The sequence below is a fragment of the Cynocephalus volans genome, chromosome 4 (assembly GCF_027409185.1).
Source record: "Cynocephalus volans isolate mCynVol1 chromosome 4, mCynVol1.pri, whole genome shotgun sequence".
Taxonomy (NCBI): domain Eukaryota; kingdom Metazoa; phylum Chordata; class Mammalia; order Dermoptera; family Cynocephalidae; genus Cynocephalus; species Cynocephalus volans.
In genome coordinates this window covers 84,773,483-84,797,432 of record NC_084463.1, presented here as the reverse complement: position 1 = coordinate 84,797,432, position 23,950 = coordinate 84,773,483, and the positions used below count along the sequence as shown (strand labels likewise).

The following is a 23,950-nucleotide window of genomic DNA, read 5'->3' as shown; positions in this document are numbered from 1 at the left end:
AGCAACAGGTTAATTTTTAGACTCTGCTTGTATTTGTTAGATCATTTTAGAGCTCTGTTAATTATAACTTGTAAATCCTAATCAGGTTATATTAAGAGGCTAAATAGAAGGTTATAATCTTACCCCTCCCCATTTCCATAGTCTAAGAGACTAAAATAAACACATCTACTTTGCACTCAGATTAAAAATAAAGACTTCAGAAACACGTAATTGAGAAATACATTTTTAAGTAGGAGACACTGATTAAGATTTGTAGTTTTAAAAAACATAAAGGTTGTGTTTTTGTTTCCTTCTATGAAATATTTTTTCTTTTTAAATTATGTGGGTGCTGAGATGTTTATTTTTCTCTGAAGTACTGCGTGAATGTTTTTTAACCAATGCTGAGCTTGCTAAAGTATTAAAACATCTCTTGCCATACTTATATGTTGATCTTTAACATGACAGAGTATAGACGTATATGTTGATAAACCCACACAGAAAAATAAAAGTAATTTCATTGTGGATTCTCCTCAAAGCCACCACCAAATGTACTTATTTGACAGTATTACCGTGAAGTAGAAATGAGTTGCTATGTATGAACATCCTTTGGAATTGCTTTAAAATAAATACCGTTTTTAAAAATAGCCTAATTAATCTTTGGCCTAGGCTAACCCCAAGCAAAAAATAATAATTTCCTAATTGCTTCTGATTAACCTTAATTTATAAACATTTAAACATTTAGAAGTATTGTTTAAACCAGAGGTCAGCAAACTGTGGCCCAGACAGACCTCCTGTTTTCGTGCATGAAGTTTTATTGGAACACAGCCATACCTGTTCACTTATGTATTGTCTATGAGTGATGTAGCAATACAAAAGCAGAGTTGAATAGTTTCAACACAGACTGTATGGCCCTCAAAGCTTAAACTATTTATTATCTGACCCTTTAAGTAATAGTTTCAGGATCCCTAGTTTAAACCATACTGCTCTCTGCTGGTTTATTACTATAACCAAAAAGCAGTTGTTTATTGGATATCTAAACCGAAATGCAAAAGATGATTTTCTCTCTCAGTATTTTCTTGTCATTCCACAAAGAGATTAAGGCTATGTAAAATGCTATTTTAGCCATTCTTTCTTCCATTTATTGCTTGCTAGCCTTGTCCTTGCTCAGTTTTGGCAAGAGTAAATGAAGCTTTCTTCCTATCTTCTATAAATTTGAAGATCACTACATAGTAAAAGATGTCATTATACCTTTTTTTGATCCCTCACCCTAAGAGAATTTGAGAGAGAAAAGATTCTTCTCTATGATGGAGAATGTGGGCATTTTCTTTTGTCCCTGCTTAATTCCAATCTATAATAGCAAGCATAAAAACCCCTTTTCCCTTTTCTTCCAAAGGATTCTAATTGATTTACTTGCCTTGTTCTTCACCTATACATCTTTTTGTTATACATAGTCCCCCATTACCCACAGTTTCAGTTACCAGCAGTCAACCACTGTGGTTCTCAAACATCAATGTGTAGTAGTTACTTGAATGGCTTGTTAAAATACAGAATGTTGAACCAACCCTTCAGCATTTCTGATTCAGTAAGTCTGAGGTGGGCCTTAAAATTTGCATGTTTAAGAAGTTCCCAGTTATTGCTGATACTGCTGGTCAGGGGACAACACACAGAGAATGACTATAATAGAGGAAGGGATGGCTGATCACTCAGGCATTATCTCAAAGTTGTCAGGATAGTGTATGGTCCTTAGACTTTTAGTATTCCTGGGAGAGATCAGACATTATGACCCATACTATTCAAACCCAAGGAACATAGATAAGCTAGAATCCCCATTTATTATAGCTGCCAGGTGAATCGGATAGTTGGGGTGATAAGTCATGGCCTCTTACGACCTGTACTTTAATGGAGACTCTGCCAAGTTCTTGTTCTTTAAGCTCCTTTTTAATTAGACTAATAGAGAACTATCTCTTAGTTCTTGTTATTATTATTGTTATTACTGTTGCTTGGGGTTTATTTTATTTTATTTTATTTTATTTTATTTTTTAATTGCAAAAAGAACCCTTAAAAATGTGTTAGAAAAACCTAAGCAGAAATCTGGTCAAGTAAATGAGCAGATAGGTCACACACCCCAAAGAAACACACATATCTAATAAATACATTTTAGGATCTGGTTGTGGTTGGGGGTGTGGCTGGCCCTTGGCTCCCATCTCAGGACCTCTGAACATCTTGGCTGGCTGTGTTGCTTGCCTGGATGTGGGCAAGGGATGGCCTAGGCCCTTGTCCCCTGCATGCAGACCCCCAGGCATCTCGTCTGGCTTTGTTGCTTGCATGGATGTGTCACTGTTGCTTGGGTTTTTTTTTATTATTATTATTATTTCAACTCTAAATTGTTTCCCTGAGATGACTCTCAATATACTTAACTATGCATTTATAAACCATACTTTAGGATTGGGTTGCTTTCACGCAACCCAATAGCTAATCATATCTGTTATCTTTTTGTCTTTCATCAGTAATCTTAATTCTACTTTTTGGGTACTTATTAGTATAGTTAGTACCATATACAAATTATAAGGGAAATTTAAAGATCTTATAATCCGAGTCTAACTTCCCTACTTTACAGCTGCAGAAACAGGCAACCAAATAACTTGCACGCTACTTTGCAAAAAAGTTAGAATCAGCCCCTACCTCCCAAGCCATTAAGTCCTAACCTACTCAACTAAACTACTGAGCTCAGTCACCATGGTGGAGGAGGGAGTTGAATCAATGTGAAATGTTTGTCTCAGAGGCTACATAGAATTTTTAAATGCACATATTTTGAAACCATGCTTACTTGTAAATCGCCTTCACTTAATTATGGTATATTTTGACTACTGTAAATAGCTTCAAATCTGTAAAATGAGGGATAACTTGTACCTTTAGTGCTGATTGTTTCTTTCTTCTTCAAAACATCATTAGGAAAGTATACAGGCAAGCAGTAGGTAGGGAGAAAATATTTCCCAAAACACGTACCTGACAAATGAGTGCTATCTAGGAAACATAAAGAAATTGCTACAACTCAGTAATAAAAAGATACATACATGATTTTTGGATAAATAGGCTAAAGATTTAAGGACAGTTCCCAGTGAAGATACACAAATGGCCAGTAAGAACATGAAATAAATTAATTAGTTATCAGAGAAATGAAAATTAAAATCTTAATGAGATGCTACTATACATCCACTAGAGTAGCTAAAATTCAAAAGACGGACACCACCAAACCTTGGTAAGGTTGTGGAGAAACTGGAACTCTTCTACAGTGTTGCTGGGAATGTAGAATGGTACAACCACTTTGGAAAACTAGTGTTTTTTCTAAAATTAAACATACACTTGCTCTGTGACCCAAAAGTTCCACTCTGAGGTAGTTACCCAAGAGAAATGAAAACATAGGTCACAAAAAGAACAATAGAACATTTAATAGCAGTTTTATTCATAAAACTGGAAACGGCCCAGATGTCCATCCGTAGGAGAAGAGATAAACTTTGGTATGTTCATACATTGAATACTATTCAGTAATATAAAGGAAGGGATTACTCACAAATGTAACAATATGAATGAATTCCAAAAACATGCTGAGTAAAAGATATCTTACACAAAAGAGAATATACTGCGGTGTCATTTACATAAAATTCTAGAATAGGCAAAACTAATCTTCATTGGGAAATAGTGGTTGCTTATGAGGAGATGGAATAGAGACTGACTGGTATAAGGAGTTTGGGGGTTGATCATGGAAAAAGATATGACCATTGGACAGGATTGCCTGAGGAGATAAGTCGCTCATAGCATGAAACTGTCCAGAGGCTTATGGCAAGGGGCCACCATCCAGAAGGGGAGGAGGACAAGGGAACCTCCTACAAGAGAGGAAGATCAGAGAGGATATCTCTGGCGGTTACATGTCCAGGTAATGTTGCACAGTAGCATGGCGGTGGCGTGGGGGACTAAAAATCTGCTCATTTGGGCTGTTTTTCAAATAATTGGGTGTGTAAACTTGAATTTGGTACCAGCGAGCTTTTGAGCTAATAGGTCTCAGCATACAATGAAAAAATAAACAACCTAGGGGACAATGCATAGAGATAATTTATAGAATTACTGAGAAGGGACAAGAGGAAATATTCTGGAATGATAATAATTTTCTGTATCTTGATAGGGATTTAAATTACACAGATGAATACATTTGTCAAAACTCAGTGAATATACACCTAAGATTTGTGCATTTGTGTATTTCATTTTTAAATTAATTTTATATCAAAAGAAAAATTCTAAATAAATATTGAACTCTAATGATATGCATACCAAAATATTTTGGAAGATATGCACTGCTGTATGCAGTTTGCACTGAATGCCAGAAATAAAATGAATAAAGAGATAGAAGGATAGATAGTTGAGTTGGTTTATGATAAAGCAAGTACATAGAATATTAATGGTAGAATCTACATTGGAGTATACATGTGTTTACTATAAAACTATTTCAGCTTTGCTTTATGTTTCAAAATTTTTATAATGAAACTTTAAAGACTGTTGTGTGGAGAATAGACTGGAGACCAATAAGGACACTATGCCATTGCATTAAAAACATTATAGAATTTTATATTTCTTGTCCAACGATCAGCTGTACTCTTATAAAAACTTGGTTCTATACTTGATCATTTGAATAGCTGATCTGTGGCATTTGATCTGTTACAGGAAAAGTCCTTCTGCTAGTGTTGACACATCTGCATTTCTGTCATCATTTATGTGCTCCAGTAGGACTCTGCTGATTGATGCCCCAGTAGAGCTGAAAAGAGGCCTGCAGAGGCAGGAGCGACACCTTTTCCTATTCAACGATCTGTTTGTTGTGACTAAAATCAAGTAAGTATACTGCATACTCTCTCCCAGTAATCATTATAAGATTGCATTTCCACTAACAAAGATACCTTTTCTACACAATGTTTACCGTAAGAATGTCTGGCCTCTATTACTAAAGCTAATATCTGTAGTGAGCTTTTTGTTTTGTTTTTGCCAAAAAAAGTCAATTGTTATTCATGCAACAAATGTCTATTTAATCTCTGTTCTGTGCTATGCTCTGAATAAATTTATTCTAAGATGCAATGAAGAATGTGATGGGTATGGTCCCTGCACTTTGGGAGCTCAAATTCTTATGTGTCGGGGAGGGAATTATAGATTGTGATTAGTGCTATGAAGAAAATAGGGTGCTGGGTGAAGTAAAATGGGGGGAGATATATATTATGTAGGTGAATTAGGACCAAAAAATAATTGAAGTTCAATGAAAAGCAACCAGCTATTCAGGTATTGTGAGAATAAGCATTCTAGGTAGAAGGAATAGCAGGTCTAAAGCTGGTGAGAAAGGTTGGTCCTTGGAGGAGTTAAAAGGCCTGTGTTACTGGAACATAATGAACAAAAGAAGAATGATAGGAGTTAAGATTAAAGTAGACAAGGGTTAGGTTATCAGGGTCTTTGTAGGTTATATTAGTTATCTATTGCTAAATTAACCCAAAACATAAGAGTTTAAACTATAAACATTTTATAGTTTCTCTGAAGACAGGAAGCTGGAAGTGTTTATCTGGGTGGTTCTGGCTCAGTGGGCCTCATGAAGTTGCAGTCATTTGTTGGCCAGGGTTGCAGTCATCTCAGGCTTGACTGAAGTTGGAGAATCCACTTCCGGGTTCACTCATGTGGATTCTGGCAGCCTCGGTTCCTCACTGGCTGTTGACCAGAGGCCTTAGTTCGCGCGTGCATGCGTGCGTGCGTGTGTGTGTGTGTCAGCAATGGAGAGAGCACCAAAATAGAAGCCATATTCTTTTATTTTGGAAGTGGTGTGCCATCATTTCTGACATACTCTATTGGCCACACAGATCAGTCTTGGTACAGTATGGAAGAGAACTTCGCAAGGGTGTGAATATCAGGAAGTAGGGTTCATTGGGTGCCATCTTGGAGGCTTGGTTCCACAAAGGTTGTGATAAGGAGTTTGGATATTATTCCAAAGGGTTTTAATTGGGGGAGTGGCATAATGTGATTCATGTTTTTAAAATACCATTCTGGCTCATGTTAGATAATGGATTGAATAATGGTAGGCAAGAGTGCAAGCAAGGAGACCAGACAGGAGGTTATTGTAGCAATCCTGATGAGAGATACGGAGGCTTCATCTGAGGAAATGACAGTTAAAAGAAGGATACAGACATATTTGGAATATACTTTAGAAGTACCTAAGAGAATTCACTTTCTGTTCAACACTAAATGTTCATGTTCAGTGTTAATGCATTAATACCCAGACTAGAACATGGTAGCTACTACTTGCTCCATCCCTCATTCTCATTATTTATGAAACATCATGAACAATAAGGGTATTTTAACAAATTCAATCTCATCAAAGGGATTATTAGTCACTAGAGAATAGTAAACACTTTTTCCTAATACCTACACTCTCACACCTAAGTTGTTCAGTGTCATAAATGAGACATGGGCAGGGCTAAGTACTAATTTTGCAACATGCTATATTTAATCTGAGTGGTATTAATAGCAATAAAAACCAAACATTTATTGGGATCTTATTGTATGTTAGGTATTATTCTAAGTACTTTAACCCTTATAACAGTTCTACATGGTGGGTATTTTTTGCCTCATTTTACAAGAGAAATTGATACTGAGAGAAGTTAAGTGACTTCCCTAAGATCACAAAGTAATTAGTTGAGCCCACATGTGAACCTAGGTCCATCTTATTTCAAATTTCATTCTTTTAACCCATATGTGGTCTGCTGCCTCTATTACTCTTTGTTTTCTTCTGGATTTCATAGATTTCTCAACCATATAGTTTTTATTAACATTAAATCAGTCTTTCCCTTTGTGATGAGTAAAAGTGTCCAACTACTCATCTAGTAAGAAATGGAATGAAATGTTTAGTGAACTGTTCATATATTTTTTTAAATGCAAAGATAAAGAAAACAGTTTCAGAATGTGTTTTGAATAGAAATAATACAATGTAATTATATTTGGATGTTGATGTTATGAGGAATACAGAGAAAGAAAAGTCTCCTATGCTTTTGCACTAGGTCCACTTAAAGCTCTAAGTAGGGAGGCTATTAACACAGGAACAAATCATTATTTTTTAAAAATGTAGTTTAGTTATGATTTTTTTGTTTAAAAGTTATTAGATGGGTTCTATATTCTAGGTATTATAATAGGAGAATCACAAATGTCTCATTTAATTTTCCTAACAAATTAGAGGTGGGAAAGGGAGAGGGGAGGAGGGGTTAGCAAGAAATTAGTTAAGGGGCACAAACATTGATTACATTTTGCAAACATGAGTATACTAATGATCCTGACTTGATCACCACATATTGGTGATCAATACAAAAAACTGTCAAAAAAATAGTAGGAAAAAATCATAACAATTTTCCTAACAAGTCCCCAAAACAAGAGTTGTTTTACATATTGAACACAGAGGCTCAGTGAGGTTTGTTGGGTACTAGAAAATGGCAGACCTGGGGTTTGAATGAAGGCCTTAATTCCAATGGCTGGCTCTTTCCACTTTACTGCATTGTGCTCATTAGGTACAAAGCTTTTTGCTCAGCCTGGAGGTAGATACACAGACAACAAAAATTTATTATAATAACCCATTTCCTAAACTTTAGAACCTTAAAGACTATTTACTTGTAACATGCATCTAGTTCATAGGGAGGAATGTATTTTCCTTTATCTTTAGATTTTTTTCCTTTAGCAGTTGTAGTAATATTTATCATAGAGGGCCTTTGTTTTCTTACCTGAAGTTATTTATGTTCTGTTTACTGGTAGCATCTAAGTGGTTTTTATGTAACCTAGGTTTTGGTAAAAACTTTTTATATAAGGACAATTTCTTTTCCACTAGAAAATTGCTGTTTTAGATATATTGGAAAAATGTGTGCCAATCTTCTACTTCTATAGCTCACTTTTTATTTTGATTGTACCTAAAGTCACACAATTTGTTTCCAGACTGCTTTTGAGAGAACTCTTTGTGTCCACTTCAATGCTTTTATGAAGTGACAAAACTTATATGAATTGTTTGAAGGGTTGTTTTTTGAGAGATTCAATTCATTTTAGTACTTTCTATATCTGCTGGGGATATTTAAAAGTGTGAGTGATCTAAGTTGTTTTTACTTATTTTTTTGCCATAAACCCAAGACCCTTGGGATAAAACATGGATATTTGAGGAGATAATTATATTATTATTGAATCCTGCCACATTGCAAAAATTTTGACCACCACTTTTCAGGAAATCGCTTACATGATCATTCTTGTAGCAAACATTTAAATATATTCACAGATCCTTCTTAATATGAAAGAACTTATTATTTTTATGAAATGAACAGCAACCAAGAAAAAATAGCCCCCTGCAATACCAAACCTGTTTATTTCCTATCACTTCTCACTTTTAGATGAAGGATTGGGTAGTACTGTGAATCAATATATTTGCTGAAATTATCCAAGACTAGCAGTTAGTCTTTATACTTAGCCATGAGGAAGTAGGGGATAACTTAATTTCCATATTATATCACCTCATCTTCGTGCTTCATTTGGAAACTGCTTTCAATCTTTAGTTGAACCTACAGAAATAAACTCAAGCGGGATAAATCATTGACTAGCTACTTACATATTTATTTAGTCAAACTAAATAAATTGTAGTAAGTGCAATAATATAGAGGATGTTAAATGCTTCCTTTTATTGGCTAAAGTGTTACATTTGCTCCATTTTGTGCTGAATGTTGAAAGCGTTTGCTGAAAATTGTTTTCAGTTTATTGTCATTGTTTTCCTTACTAAGTTAGAAAAGTGTTAAAGCTAGATGAGTTATTAGAGACCACTTTTGATATTCATTAGAAAAATAAATAAGAATTGTTTTTCCAATAAAATTATGGTTTTTCATTTTTTAAAACAGCATCTGTTGTATAGACATTAAAATATTTAGAAAAGTTAATATTTTTTAATAGTCATAGAGCACCTGTATTAGTCTGTTTCTGTTGCTTATAACAGAAATATCTGAAACTGGGTAATTTGTAAAGAAATAATATTTATTGCTTATAACTGGTTTTGGTAAATGGTAAGTCCAAAGTCCAGGGAACACATCTGGTGAGAGCCTCATTCTTAGTGATGACTCAAAGTGCCACAGGGTATCATATGGCGAGAATGGCAGAAGCGAGAGAGAGAGAGAAAGAGAGAGCAAGCTTCTCATGAGCTCTCCATTTGAAGCCATCAGAACCACACCCATAACCACCATTAAACCATCAATGGATTAATCCATTCACTAGGGCATAGTCCTCACTACCTTATCACCTCTTAAAGGCCCTACCTTTCAATTACCATCATAGGATTTCTCACCCTCTTAATACTGTCACAGTGGGAATTAAGTTTCCAACATGGGCTTTCAGGGGACAAACATATCTAAACTACAGCAGTACTCGTATGGAATTTACAGAGAGAAAATGACTGTACTTACCTCACACCCTCTTAAGCCATCACTATTCTCATATTTTATTTCCTAAGCAAATAGTAAACAATAATGAGTTCTGTTTAAGTGAAAAAGATGAAGTTAAACAAAGTCTGAGTATTAATTCATTATCAATAGAATTGCCATGATATACTTGTTGAATACATCTTGATCTATGCCCTAAAATATATTTGATAAGATATCTTCATCTTAGAATATGGAGAAAGCTCCCTAGAATCTTGGGTATTTCAACATTACACTTTAATTCCTTACAGTTTAAAGATTGGAGGACAGGAAAGCAAAGTATATCTGTTATCTTAATAAATTTACAGTAAGGAACTACATTGTAGAAATAAAGATTTGTTTTTAGGGGTTGTTTTGTTTTGTTTTCAGCCAGTTCATGTTAGATTTATATTTTTTAAAATTTTTGTAGCATAATGCTATTGGACATTGAGAGTGACAAATCTGAAAAAGTACACTGTGACCTCAGGACTGTTCATTTTAATAAAAAGCTTTATTGGAATACTTCTTTTAAATATTTTTAAGCTCGCCCATCTAGCTTTATGTACAAAAACGTTTGTATTAGTCCATTTTGTGTTGCTATAACAGAACACCTGAGACTGGGTAATTTATAAAGAACAGAGGTTTATTTGGCTTACAATTCTGGGACAGCTGCATCTGGCATGGGCCTCAGGCTGCTTCTGCTCATGGCGGAAAGCGGAAGGCAACTGGTGGGTATTAGCAGATCACATGGCAAGAGGAAGAGATCACATGGAGAGAGACAGAGAGAGAGAAGTAGTTAAGTCTTTTAAACAACCAGCTCTCGAAGGAACTAACAGAGCAAGATCTCACTCAGGACCCCCATCCCCCAGGGAGAGAAATCAATCCATTCATGAGGGATCTACCCCCATGACACAGCTTCCAACACTGCCACATTGAGGATCAGATTTCCACATTTGTTTTGGTAGGGATAACACATCCAAACTCTATCAGTGTTCATGAGATTTCTCCCCCAAACTCTGAAGTAAACTAACAGCCTCATCAGAAAAACCTTATAGCTCTGGAGAAACAAAAAAGTAGGCTAAAGATACAAATGCAAAAGGGAACTTTGTGGAAAGATACTTCATCCAGGTGCTTTGTAGGAATGGCAATATCCAGAGCTTTTTATAGATACATAGTAGTTAAGGGCATGAATAAGATCATGAATCAACACTGCCTAATTTCATATTCTAGCTTACTACTTAAGCTGTTTTGACTTTATAGATTTTGTTTGATATTACCTAAATAGTTGCCACCAAGAAGTAAGATTTTGTCTGTAATCGAGTCTATTTCATAAACAAAATCTAAAGGTTTATAGCAGTAGGGTGAGATATAGAAAGAAGCTATCATACCACACAGACACTTTTCAATTACACTTAAAATCAGTGTACCCTATGGAAAGTATAAATGAGACTTTGAATGTAGATTATCCTTCATTTATACTTCCTGAAAACCCCTTTTTCATTTTATAATCCCACTGAATAGTTTTAGCTTTAAATATTCTATAAATCAGAGGAGTTTTAGGGATACTTCGAAATGTATCTTTTTAAAAAATTTTAACGTCTCAATATACATTGTAGTTGATTTTCATGACCCTTTACCCGTTCCTCTTCTCCCGTTCCTATCTCCCCTCTCCCCCCACATCATATCTATTCACTTGTCTTAAAAAGTTCAAGGAGTTGTTGTGATTGATGTGTATTTAAGTCTCAGGTCTATCGTGAGCATTAAATCTGTCAATTAGGTGAAGATGGATGGTGGTTTCCATAACAGGGGACTAAACGGTATTAGGTAGAAATTGTCAGAAAGCAATTTCACCGCTATCTTAAAGTAGATGACCTTCAGAGTCCCCAGAGATGAATGCTAATTTTGTCAACTCTGCTTTTTTGTTTAAGTTTAGGTTCTGTTTTTAGGCTACAGTTTTTCAGTTTTAGCTGGAATATAAGGGAAAATAGTTGAACAAAATCTTAAGAAAGGAAGTTTAAAATAATCTGTGCTTCTAAAGGCTAGAAAATATTGTAACCATTTACTTAGAAATGTACTATAAATTCCTCTAATTTCAGGTTTTTTTAGTGCATCTCTCTTAAGATAAAAATTTTATAAACATCTTAATTAAATCATGTGTAGTTTTTGTGTTCAGCCACTGCAATCTTTTTGGAAGTAAGCAAAGTATAAATAATAAATTAATTTTTGTAAGAGCAGTAAATTTAAAATTAGATTTTTGATCCAAATGCAGTGCTTAACATATAGAAAATTAAAACAAGCCAGTTTATGGCTATTTGCTGCCGTAAATGCAAGTGTGACGACTAAATAAATGTTTCACCAAAGTTTCAGAGGGTTTCTTGGGCCAAGCTAGCCATTCATGTTACGATTTACTGGCTGGATACTGAAGATTAATACAATGAATAAGATATTCTTTAATCATGATTAGTGAAAACTGCCCTCTTATCACAAATACTGAAGCTCCTGTAAAATTTAAGACACAAAACAAGAGATCCTGTTTGGTTTTTATCTTTCTAGATATAACAACAACTTTAAGATAAAACATAAAATTAAATTAACTGATATGTGGACAGCAACCTGTGTGGATGAAGTGGGAGAAGGCAACACCAATGCCATGAAATCCTTTGTCTTGGGCTGGCCCACAGTGAACTTTGTGGCCACTTTCAGGTAAGAACCTCAGCTTGTCCTGTATTTACCTGGGTTAGCTACTGTGATAATTTCTTGTCTGGAGAGAAAAATTTAATAAAATCTTGTTCCTTTAATTTTTTAAAAGAAAATGTTTTATTCTGCTTGAGTACTCACTCGATCACTCATGTTTTGACACACACCCCCAATGAAAATACTTGTGTGCTTTATGTTTCTCCCAAAGAGCTTTTAATTAAAATATGTGAAAATTAATGGTAAATATTGGGAACTCCTGGGATCATTTTCCATCATTATAAAATGATTATTAAATGTCCAATTAAGTTTGACTAACTAGTTTATACTGACAAAAACTTTCTAAAGAAAGTTTTTCATTATATAAATAAAATTAATGTCATGAAATACTGGGTTGCCTGAATTGTGTATTAAGTCTGATTTAGTATCTATAGAAATATAATAATCAGAAGCAAATTTATGAGTTTAAGGAGTAAAAGTTATCCCAAGACTCACTTTTCGGCTGAGATGGGGTTGGAGAATATATGAATACAAAATATTTGTCGTCTTATCCTGAACATACTTAATTGTACTTTTCAGTTAGGGTGAACAACCAAAATTCACACCTGTGAATTTTAAACAGTGTGCCCCAACTCCAGTATTTATTTTACACTTAAGAGTTAGTATTTATCACATGCAAATGATGCTCTTCATTCTGCTTCTCTTCACACTACCACCAAACTCCTTAGGCACCATTCTAAAGCCACATAACTAAAATTTTCCAAGCTGTTAATTTTCCATTAAAGGACAGGCATGTCATTATATTCTGTTTTGCAGTATTGGCCTACGCCAAGATTTTAACAGCTTATTTGGAAGAAAGATGTATTTGTATCATTCTCTGCATGATGTATTTCTGTAAAGGACACTTCAAAAAGTTTGTGGAAAAGTAGAATCGAAAGATAATATGAATCTTTCCATGAACCTTTTGAAGTATTCTCATATTATCATTACCTATTGCTTAATCTTCTTGGAGTTGCAAGTGAAAGGAAGCAATTTCAACTGAGGGATGTGACTACATAATATTTTTAATCAAGGATTTTCCATGAAACTTCTTTCTAAGAAGAGGGGAAAATGTGGAAACAAGTTTTACATACATTGTATTGCTCAAACTATGGTTCTTTACCCAAGTGATCAAAGTTAACATTACCAGTGATGTCATGTAGATATCATATACCCCTTGATATAATGTGACGAGAAAAGCAATTCATCTCTGTGATATTCCTACCCCCAAAACAATAATCTCAGTCTAATCATGAGAAAAACATACAGGAAACACAAATTAAGAACATTCAATAGGTTATCTGACCAGTACTCTTTAAAACTGTGAAGGTTAAAAAAAAAAAAAAAGGCAGACAAACAAACAAAACAGGGAAAGATGGAGAAACTGTCACAGACCAATCACTAAGGAGACAAATGTAATGTGCTATCCTCAATTGGCTCCTAGAACAGAAAAAGATCATTAATTAAATAAAAAACAAAAGTGGTGAAATCTGAATAAGATCAAGAGTTTGTTAATAGTAATGTACCAATATTGATTTCTTAGTTTTAACAAATAGGCCATGATAATGTAAGAGGATAACATTAGAGGAAACTGGCACTGGATGAGTAGTATACAGGGAATCTCTGTGTTATCTTTGTAACTTTTCTGGAAATCGAAAATTATTTCAAAATTAAGTTTATTTTTTTAAAAAAGTAAAGTGTTGAGTTCTGCCTCTAGAATGCAGAGTGAGGTCTTAACAGACTGACCACCCTACAGATAACAACTGTAAACTCTGCATAATATACAAACAGCAACTACTGAGGGTTTTGGAGAGTGAACAAAAGTTGAAAGATTTGGGAGAGGCGTTGAAACTTGGAAGAAGGCACCACACTGGGTGCGTTTCCTATTTTTAAGGCTTTAGCTTGAGGTCAGGCTGCAGTCACATCATGGTATGGTGCTACCAAAACTGACAAAAGCCCACAATCTTTCTGGGCTGAAGAACTAGAATACAAAGTCCAGATCAACCACAGTTATTGGAAAGCAAAAGTAGAAATCTCAGAAAGGAGTACATTAGAGAAGGGAATCTCCAAATTCTGTGTATAGATACTGCCCAAGTCTGTGGCTCATTGCTGAACCTCACATGCATGGGATAGACTCAAAGCACTTTAAACCTAAGACTAAAAGAATTGAACTGAGCTGCTGCCCACCACAGGTAAGATAGAATTTGTAGCTTCATCTAATCAGGTTAGTTGTCTGTTAAAACAAAAACATCAACACTGTTTTGCAGTTATAACAGAATATGGTCTCCAAAACAAAACATTCATAATGTCCAGAATACAATCTAAAATTTCTTGACATATGAATAACAAGGAAAGAGAAAAGATAATAAAAGCCAATCCTGAGATGACCTATGTGTTGAATTCCCAGAAAAGAACTTTAAAGCAGCTTTTTTAGGTATGCATGATAGATAAAAGGAAAATTCAATTGAAATTAATAAAAAGATAGGAAATCTCAGCAGAGAAAAAGAAAATATAAAAAGGACCAGATAAAAATTCTAAAACTGAAAACTGCAGTATCTCAAATAAAAAATCTCCCATATGGCCTTCCTTGCAGAATGGAAATGAAAGAGGAGTCAGTGAATTTGAAGATATATCAGTTCAAATTGTCCAATCTGAAGAACGGAGAAAACAAAGATTTTTTTAATGAAAAAATGTATCAGAGACTTGTGAAAAAATATTAAAAGATATAATATACGTATTAATGAAGTCTGAAAAAGAGGAGAGAGAGGGTTTGGAGCAGTAAAGAAATAATGGTTAAAAACCTCCCAAATTTGGTGGAAGACAAAAATGTACATATTCAGGAAGCACAGTATTCCAAAAGGAAGAGTATGAAGAAAACGACACCTGGCCATGTTATAGACAAATTTCTGTAAATCAAAAGAGAAAATTCTTGAAAGCAGCCAGAGAGAAAACAACATGTTACATATAGCAGAACTGCAATTTGAAATTTTGTGAGATTTTCATTAGAAACTATGAAGGGCAGAAGACAGTGGAACAACATCTTTAAAGTGTTCAGATAGCCCAGCAACCACCACTGAGCACCGCAGGAAGCGCCATGGGCTCTGGGCCATGGGTTTCTGGGCCAAGATATTTCCATCCATATGCCAAATTTCTCTTCAATCTCTTTAATCTCAATATTAAGCATACTTTCTTAAGCATGGCCCTTTTCACCTGCAAAATCTTTCTAAGATAATTTATTTGTATGGCCCTTTAAGCTGCAAAAATACTCTGGAAGATAATTAACCCAGTTTTTCTGGTGTGGAAACTGAGGCTTAGAGAGGTTAAGTGACTTACGATCACCTAGCCTGCATATAATTTGGAAACCAGGTGTTTGAATTCCAAATCAAGTTGTTCTTTCCACTGTTAAGAAATACCTCCCACTGGTATAATACCATTTGTAAAAGAGCAGTAAAGGAGGACACTGGGTCTGTCTTGTATCTATGCAAGAGGATTTAATGAAACCACACTTGACTATGTAGTTTTTCCTAAAGGGCATTTTCACAGCAGGATTCTCCAAAACACAGTTGTGCCGAGGTTGCAGCTTACATGTGTAACTACATCTGTTACATGTGTAACTACATCTGTTACAGGCTGTTGATATTTTCACCTGGATTGACAATCTTAAACATGCTAGCATAGTTTTTTACATGGTTTAATTTTTTCTCTCTCATTTTCTTTGATTGCAGTTCTCCAGAACAAAAGGAAAAATGGTTCTCTCTCCTTCAGAGGTACTTTTTCAGTATATGTGTTTTTAGTCTTTAACCTGTAATAAATGAATTAAAGCCTTTTCTGCAGAGATGTTCCCCAAACTATTTTCCTTCTCTTTGGTAGAAATTGTTCATTTGTCCTCAGAATAAGCTGTTGTTTAGATTGTACATTAGCTACTACTTACTGTAAATAATGTTCTCTCATTACATGTATTTTGTACTTTCTCAGAAGGAGAACATTGAGGTCTAGTTAGATCATTTTAGACAGAATTTAGGTAATATTCTCTCCCATCTCTTGCTGTTGTCTCCAACCTACCAATTGGAACTATCAGTTTCCTCAAAGTGTATACTGTTTCCACAAATTCAGGGCTTTCTGCTGAGCACCTCAAAAATGAATTTTATTCCTGCTATTGAACATACAGACTAAAATGGTCAACTTAGGCACGTCTGTTAGACCCACAATTTTTTCCCTTTTCTCCCCTCTCCTGCTTCCTAAGCAATGGGATAACCAAGATTTACCCTCTGCTGGAGAGCTAAATGAGAAGTCAAAAGCCATTGCTTTGGTTCATCCTAGTTAAAAGTATCATATATGTTCCTGTACTTTTTAGTAAGGTGCCAGACCTGTCCAGAGAAGACAGGGAAGCTTTGAAGATTAAATATCTCCTAGAGGTGCCTTGAGCTGATTGTGCTTCTCAAACCTCATCTGACATGTATGTCCCATTCTTTTTTGTGCCCATGCCTAATGTCCTGATTTTTTAAAATTTCCTTCCAACCCATGATGTAATCTGAGTTTGCTGAGTCTTTCCATTTGTCTTTTTTAAAACAGCATATAAGTAGTATATTGAGAATATTAGCAAAATAGATTGATTTTTAAAATAAGCCATTAGCGAATTCCATCTGACTCAGTGTTGTTTTGAATTGTTGTTGCATTTGATTAGATACATCAATGTAGAGAAAGAGAAGGACTACCCAAAGAGCATTCCGCTCAAAATCTTCACCAAGGACATTGGAAATTGTGCCTATGTAAGTGTTTCTAAGCCAGAAAATTAAATTCCAAGTCCCTGCATGAATAAAAAGAGAGACAGGCAGGCAAACAGACTGTGTATGTGCTATAGAAGGTAGGCATTTTGAAATACGATAGGGGGAAAATGCATTTTCCTGGATATATTTATGTCTTTGTATATATGAGAAGTAAACCTAGCAAAAATAAAGCAAGAAAGATTCATATTAACTACAGTATTTAACATTTACACTTGGAAAGAATATTGCTTGTCAGATGTCTTTTTCCTCCCTCTGGCATGAATGTTTCTCTGGATCTTTTCAATAGCAGCTGCAGAGGCTTTTAGTAAATCTACTTCCATGAGGTATTTCCTTTTAGTATTAAACAATTTTTTTTCCAACGTATCACTTCTTAAGTAGAGAGTGGTTTTGTAAAGTTTTCATTCTTTAAGTTTTTAGGGATTGAATCCCTCAGGTTAATAAGTGGAAGATCTGAGAAAGATGATATTTATAAGGGAATCAGCATTTTTCTAGATCACAGTATTTGTCGTTTTGGTCAAATTAATATTAATTCTTTAACCCTAGTTGTTATGTTTAATTTGATGACTGAAATTATAGTACAAGGGCCAAGATGTTATCAGTGATGAACAAGTTGGAAACTTATGAAAGTTTTTATGATACTATGGACTATCATACTTCACAGCAGCTCTAGATTACATTGGATAGCTTTATTTGTGTGTAGAAAATACATGCAAAACAGTTATGTTTGGGAGAAAAGCAAAAGCTATGCAAATGTTCTGACCAACTCCTGAGTGTGAGATATCGCTGCTTGAGGAAAGTACTCAGATTTTTATGGTATGAGACTACAGAGATCTCCTGCAGCAAAGTAGGAAAACAACAACAACAACACTTGTTTCGGCCTGCTTTCATTCGACTGTTGTGGCAGTTGGTTACAATCAGGATTTTCATGGAAAATCCTTTATCACTTTTTTTTTCAGTATATAGAAAGTGTGTGCTTGAGAAAGGACTGATGTCCCCCATTTTGAAAGAGAAGACAGGAGGTGTGGTCAGGTTGGGTGTTCTGTTTTTATCACTAGTACCCTAGATAAGTCAAGGGTGCTGTGACACACTATGTCCTTTGCTCTCTGAAGTAGCTTTCATGGCAGTAGTCTCTTATAGGGAGCCCTGCTTCCAGAAAGAGTGATTTCCCCAATTACGAGTGCATCTATGGGAAGTATTCTTTATCCTTGGTCTTCAGTTAGGCACAACCTGTCAGTGAGTTCTGCTAATATGGAAAGGAATTGCCACATTTTCAGTTTTGTCTGTTTGTTTTGTTGTTTGTTTACTAGCCAAAGAGCCGTATCTGCCGAAATTCATTTTTTTCATCTACCAGAAAGGCAAGCAGGAAAAAATACACTTCCTATAGCACTATTTTGAACATATGTGCCTAGTGTTAAGAAAAACCATTACCTTAAGAGACCAGGTAATTGGGAAGATAGATTCTTCACTACAAAAGACTTCATGAGAGATTTTCTTTAAATTGAATTGAATGGTTTTCAGACTTGGAAAAAAAAAAAGAAAAAGAAAAAAGCAGAAGCCTTTTTTGAAGTTATATGTCAAGTTACAAAGCTCAGTATGTAGTATAACTATGCCACTCTGGTAGAAAACAGGCACCGGATTGGGCGTTCCAAGCCCTTTTTTTCGTGCTCTGAGACACTTTTGCATAATCTTTGGGATAGAAGGAGGACAATTTGAAATCAGTGCACTTAAAAAAAATTGTTTTAAATAAAATTCAATTAACTAACAACTTTTAAAGGCAATTTGTCATGTGAAGTAATTGACTTATTGGGAAGACATAATATAAGGGAACAACAATTGATGAATTATCAGTGGATTTCACTTCGCTTTATTTTTATATCATTTTTTCTTTTATATTATTTTTTTTCCTTTTATGCTACTTATTTGTACCATTTAAGCCCTTCTATCAGCAGCCCTGATCGCTTATTTATCTGATAATTATCATATATATAACCTATGTGCATAGCAAAAATATTTCCTTTTTGATAACACAACACTGTCGTATATTTACATAATATATTTTGGAATGCAGTGAGCTCTATAGATAGCTCAGAATCTTGTTAATCCCTTTTCTGTTTGTAGCATGCAAATTGTCTGTTTTTAAATAGCAATTCTCAATGTAGTTTAGCACGGAGCTATTACAGATACCCTATTGAATGGCAGAGTTGGTAATAGAGTAGAGCTTCCTAAACTTTTCAGTTTTTTCCTAGACTCATCAGTTTTAAATTCTCTGAAGATTTTAACAATAAGAATCTTAGTAGCCACAATGCCTAACACATAGAAAGTGCTCAATAAATAGCTGTGTTTTAAAATTCTAACCTTTAAATGTCTTTCATAACCAGTTCTTATTCTGATTTTACCTAAACTGACTTTATACCATGGAAAGAAATAAAATCCTATATTGTGAAAACAGTACTAAGGAAGAGATATAAAGAGATTCAGCTCTCTCCCTTTTTTATTACCCATTGCGCTATGGAAATACAACTATGGAAATGAGGCAGAACACCAGCCTCACTGAATTTTTTTTTTATTGTACTCTCTATGAAATATATTTAGTCTTCTCCTTACTTGTTTAAGCTCTTATATTTTGTGAGCCACACATCTTTTATTTTGAGAGAAATAAATGTTTTATTAAAGGGCATAATATATAAGGAAATGAAAGTAAATTATAGTCAAAGGTTTATATTCTACTTAAGTCATGTGCTTTACTCTGTCCACACTTGAAATCGGGTTTGAAATTTTATTTATAACCACCTAAAGGAAATCAGGATTTGCCTTTGGATAATCATTTGGCAATTATTATTTGTTCACCTGTTTTAAAATTCTTTATCCATAGCTCTATTTCTTATTTCTTTTTTTTCTACAGTCTAAAACTGTAACAGTAATGAATTCAGATACAGCGAATGAAGTTATCAACATGTCATTAACAATGCTAAGGATAACTGTAAGTTACTCTGCTAGATATTCTTAATTGAAAACAAACCTTGATACTTTAGAGTCATGTAAATATTATCCCTTCCATCATAAGACAGCTGGTTATTAGATATACCAAAATCATATTTTATCCCCCAAAGCATAGAAAATAAGGACAGTAAATCTTTAATATTAGTTTAAAATATGGGTGCTATCTTCCACTCTTATTTTAAAATTTGTATGAACCAAAAAGCATAAGATTGGACTATAATTTTAGGGTGATGATGTGTATTTTTATTGTATATGCTATGTACATTTACAAAAAAATTTTTTTTTGGTGTAAGATTCTTAGTAATAAAGTTTCAACTCTTTCCCTCCTTTCTACTTGTCAATATTTGACAGTTCTCCTCCCTACCTAATCATCCTATTATTATCTCAAGACACAGTTAGTCTTAGGATGATGAATTCTGAAGGATTTGCTCTGTAGTAGAATTTTTGCACAAAGAACACATGGCTAGAAGCCATTTTGCCTGGCTGTAGGTCCTGAGGATAAGATGCCTGGTACTTCTAATGAACTGGTAAATAAAAAGACAAGCTTTTAAATAGATCATGGATTTGAAGGGCTTTAGTGTATACTCCACACTTTTTCATTTTGCTTTTAGCTTCTGCTCCTGTTTTCTGAGACAGAGGTTACCTTTTGAAATTGTTTTAGAGGAAAATATTGAAATGTTTGAGAATGAGTTGGGGAAAGAGAATTGGAAGGTTCTCCTCATTGCCTCCCTATCAATTATATAAACACCACATAGTGAGTACTTTTATTAAAGAGAGTGACTCTCAGAAGGGTGGAAACTAAGGAAAGCACTTGAACAACACTATTCCTTGTGTGAGATTCCCTATAAATTTTAAAACACACTATGATGTGACATGACACATGTTTAAGACATGCCATGTATTTCAATTTGCTAGTACATGGTGCTATAGTAAGCCCTTTAAGAGCTCAGGGTTTGCCCTGAGCTCTTTAAAAATTTGGGATTAAAAAATCTGACTTATTAAATTTAGTAATGTATTTTAAATGTAATTAAATTTATATGCAGTGAGTAAAGCAGACATCTTTGCATTGATTTCTAACCTGTGTGAATGTTTTGGAAGAAAGTGAATAGTTTTAGGGGTAGGAAGGGAGATTAATGACAGGATTCATTTCCTTATCTGTATTTTTCTTTTAGATAAAGTGATCCATCTCCTCAGATCCCAAAATAATTCTATTAATTTAATTAGGAATTGATTGAGGCTATTTGAGTACACCTGGTCTAAGAGATGATCACAGTGTTTTTAGACACTTATGAAAAGAAAGGATTTTTATTAGGTTGCTCGTTCCATTTGAAACATAATTTTTTGACTAGTGATGAAGTAACAAACTATGTATGTATGGTAGTGGGGGCAGTCTGTATGGTATTCTCCATAGCCAAGACCCTCCGTTATAAGGGCAGGACCATGATTGTTAATCAGAAGTTAAAGTCAAGAATATGAAATACTGCCAACAGACTTGACTATATCTGTACTAGCTTCTTTTAAAATATATTTATCGTATTCCCCCTAGAGGAATATAACCCTTCCGGGGTTATAATTCTACTAGTGAACAATTTTATTGTTTTATGTTTTCCATGACTGGGCCTATTCTCTAGATTGAATTCTCATTCTTTCTGTGCCCAGGACTGGACTTGCCCAAACTAAAACCAGTGTAGACTATGCCAATTGCCTATCTGTTCAAAGCCTCTTCTTCTCCTGCTCAGAAGCAGCTGAACTAAAATCAGCCTTTGATATTTTACTTCTTAATCATACATACAGAAGTGTTTGTGGCTTTCTGGATAACAAGGTTGTCTTTGCCAGGGACATGTTGAAGGTTAAGTCGGATATTCTCTGAGAAGTCCAGAGACATAGCAGAAGTCAGGACTCTAAAGAAGAGATTAGCCTTTTAGAACCAGAAAGTTTGTTCTTCCTTTGTAGAAAGATTTAGTCAAGATTTCACATTCCGTGGGCTACCTTTATATTGAGGGCCTGATTCCATTGAAGTTTGTGGATCCCTAGCCATCACTGGGGATTGGGGGGAGAGAGATGGGGTTTTCTAAAAAAAATCATAATCACTCCTGTGTACCTATATAGCATTTACATTGTCCCCAGGTTTTTCCTTTGACGAAACATAAAAATGCCAAAAAAAAAAGTCCTCATTGAAGTACCAAATGTTGAAGATTTATTATGACTTTTAATTCTTTTATCTCCAAGGGCTCTGAGAGAGATTACCAGTTATGGGTCAATTCTGGCAAAGAAGCAGCACCATTCCCACTCATTGGTAAGTTTCTGTGAAAATCTAAGAGAACTATAATTAAAATTCAGTGAATACTAAGTGTCTGAGAGAATTAGTCATATGGTCCTAAATTTAAATACTATGAAATGTTAAATCTCATATGAAGAATAAATATCTACTAAACATTTCTCTGTGTTAGAAAAAATCTCTTTGCTCAAGTAGCTAATTTTATAGTTGGGAAGAAAAATGTGAATTTTCTTCTGTTTTTCACTTTATAAACAGAGCTAGCTTGCCAAACCTTTACTTTTTTTCTGTAACACAGCAATATGTATTGGTATTTCCTTTTCTTCATACACTTCTTTTTATATTCAGTTCTTGGGATTTTCTGTTCCCTTTCCTATCTACTATTTTGCCTCTCTGGAAGACCAGTCTATAATCCAGTCATGCATCTTAAACCATTAGTGAGTATGAAATACCTGCCCTGTGCCAGGAACTTTTCTAGGCATCAAAGAAAATGAATTAATCCATTTGAACATATAAATCTTCACTGGCTAATCTACTGTCACTTCACTAACTTACTTTGCTATTTCTGTAGCTCAATTACCCAGCATTTGATTTGAGGAGTATTGGTATATAGGTTATATCTCACCTTATTTAAATCATTTCGCTAAAAAATATTTTTTGATCAGTAATTTTATTCAGAGTGGTTAACAGAAACAGAGCAATTAAAATGAGGGACAATATCTGTAGCAGATTTTGAGATGATGAACACAATGAGGTTGATGACGATTTCTGTTAACAATTGAAAAATGCTTACTACCTGCTAGACATTGTGAAAAGCATTTCACATGCATCATCTTGTGCAGTCCTTTCATTTATCTGTGAGGTCACTACTGTGTAATCAGTGCTTCAAGTGATCTGAGTAATCTAAAACCAAACTTTTCTACAAAATGTGTATGCTTAGAATGTAGAAAGTGATCATGCATAAACTGAGGACAAAATTGACTTATTTCAGGGTTTTTTTCCCCCTCTATCTTAAAATTTTATTTTTATTGAAATAGTTGATTATACATATTTGTGGGGTACAGAGTGGACTATTAGTATTTGTGGACAATATATGGTGATCCAATCAGGATAATTAGTGTATTTATCATTTCAAAATGTAATAATTCTTTGTGTTCATTAACCAATTTCTCCCTAATACCCCTACCCCTTCCCACCTCTAGTAATCACAGTTCTGTTTTCTACTTCTCAAAGTTTAATGTATTATTGTGATTGTAGTTTCTTTCTTTCTCTTTTTTAGCTCTCACTTAATGTTGCCATTTTTGTAAAGTCAATGGACAACAATTAAAGTTGTCAAATTTTTTAAAACATGCTTAAAATGGGTTTTAATAAAATACATTCATTTAATTAAAACTAGGTGGATGGTAACTTTTAAGCTTAAAACATCTCCAAGCTTCATTACTAGCTCTTACTAAAAAGCCATGGAACATGACATATGATTGTCCCATGATTGAATAGCAGTTCTTATTTGTATATTTTGGGCTGGCTGGTTAGCTCAGTGGGTTAGAGTGCAGTGTTATAACACCAAGGCCAAGGGTTCCAATCCCTGTATTGGCGATATACCAAAAAATAAAAATAAAAATAATTGTATATTTTAATGTACCTTGCAAACCTCAATTGTAGATTAGCTGCTGGCTATTTGGATA

At 34.5% G+C, this 23,950-nt stretch overlaps 1 pseudogene; it reads left to right on the top strand.

The window, feature by feature from the left end:
• LOC134375553 (rho GTPase-activating protein 20-like) overlaps window positions 1–23,950 on the top strand; it is a 101,166-nt pseudogene that overhangs the window by 44,425 nt on the left and 32,791 nt on the right.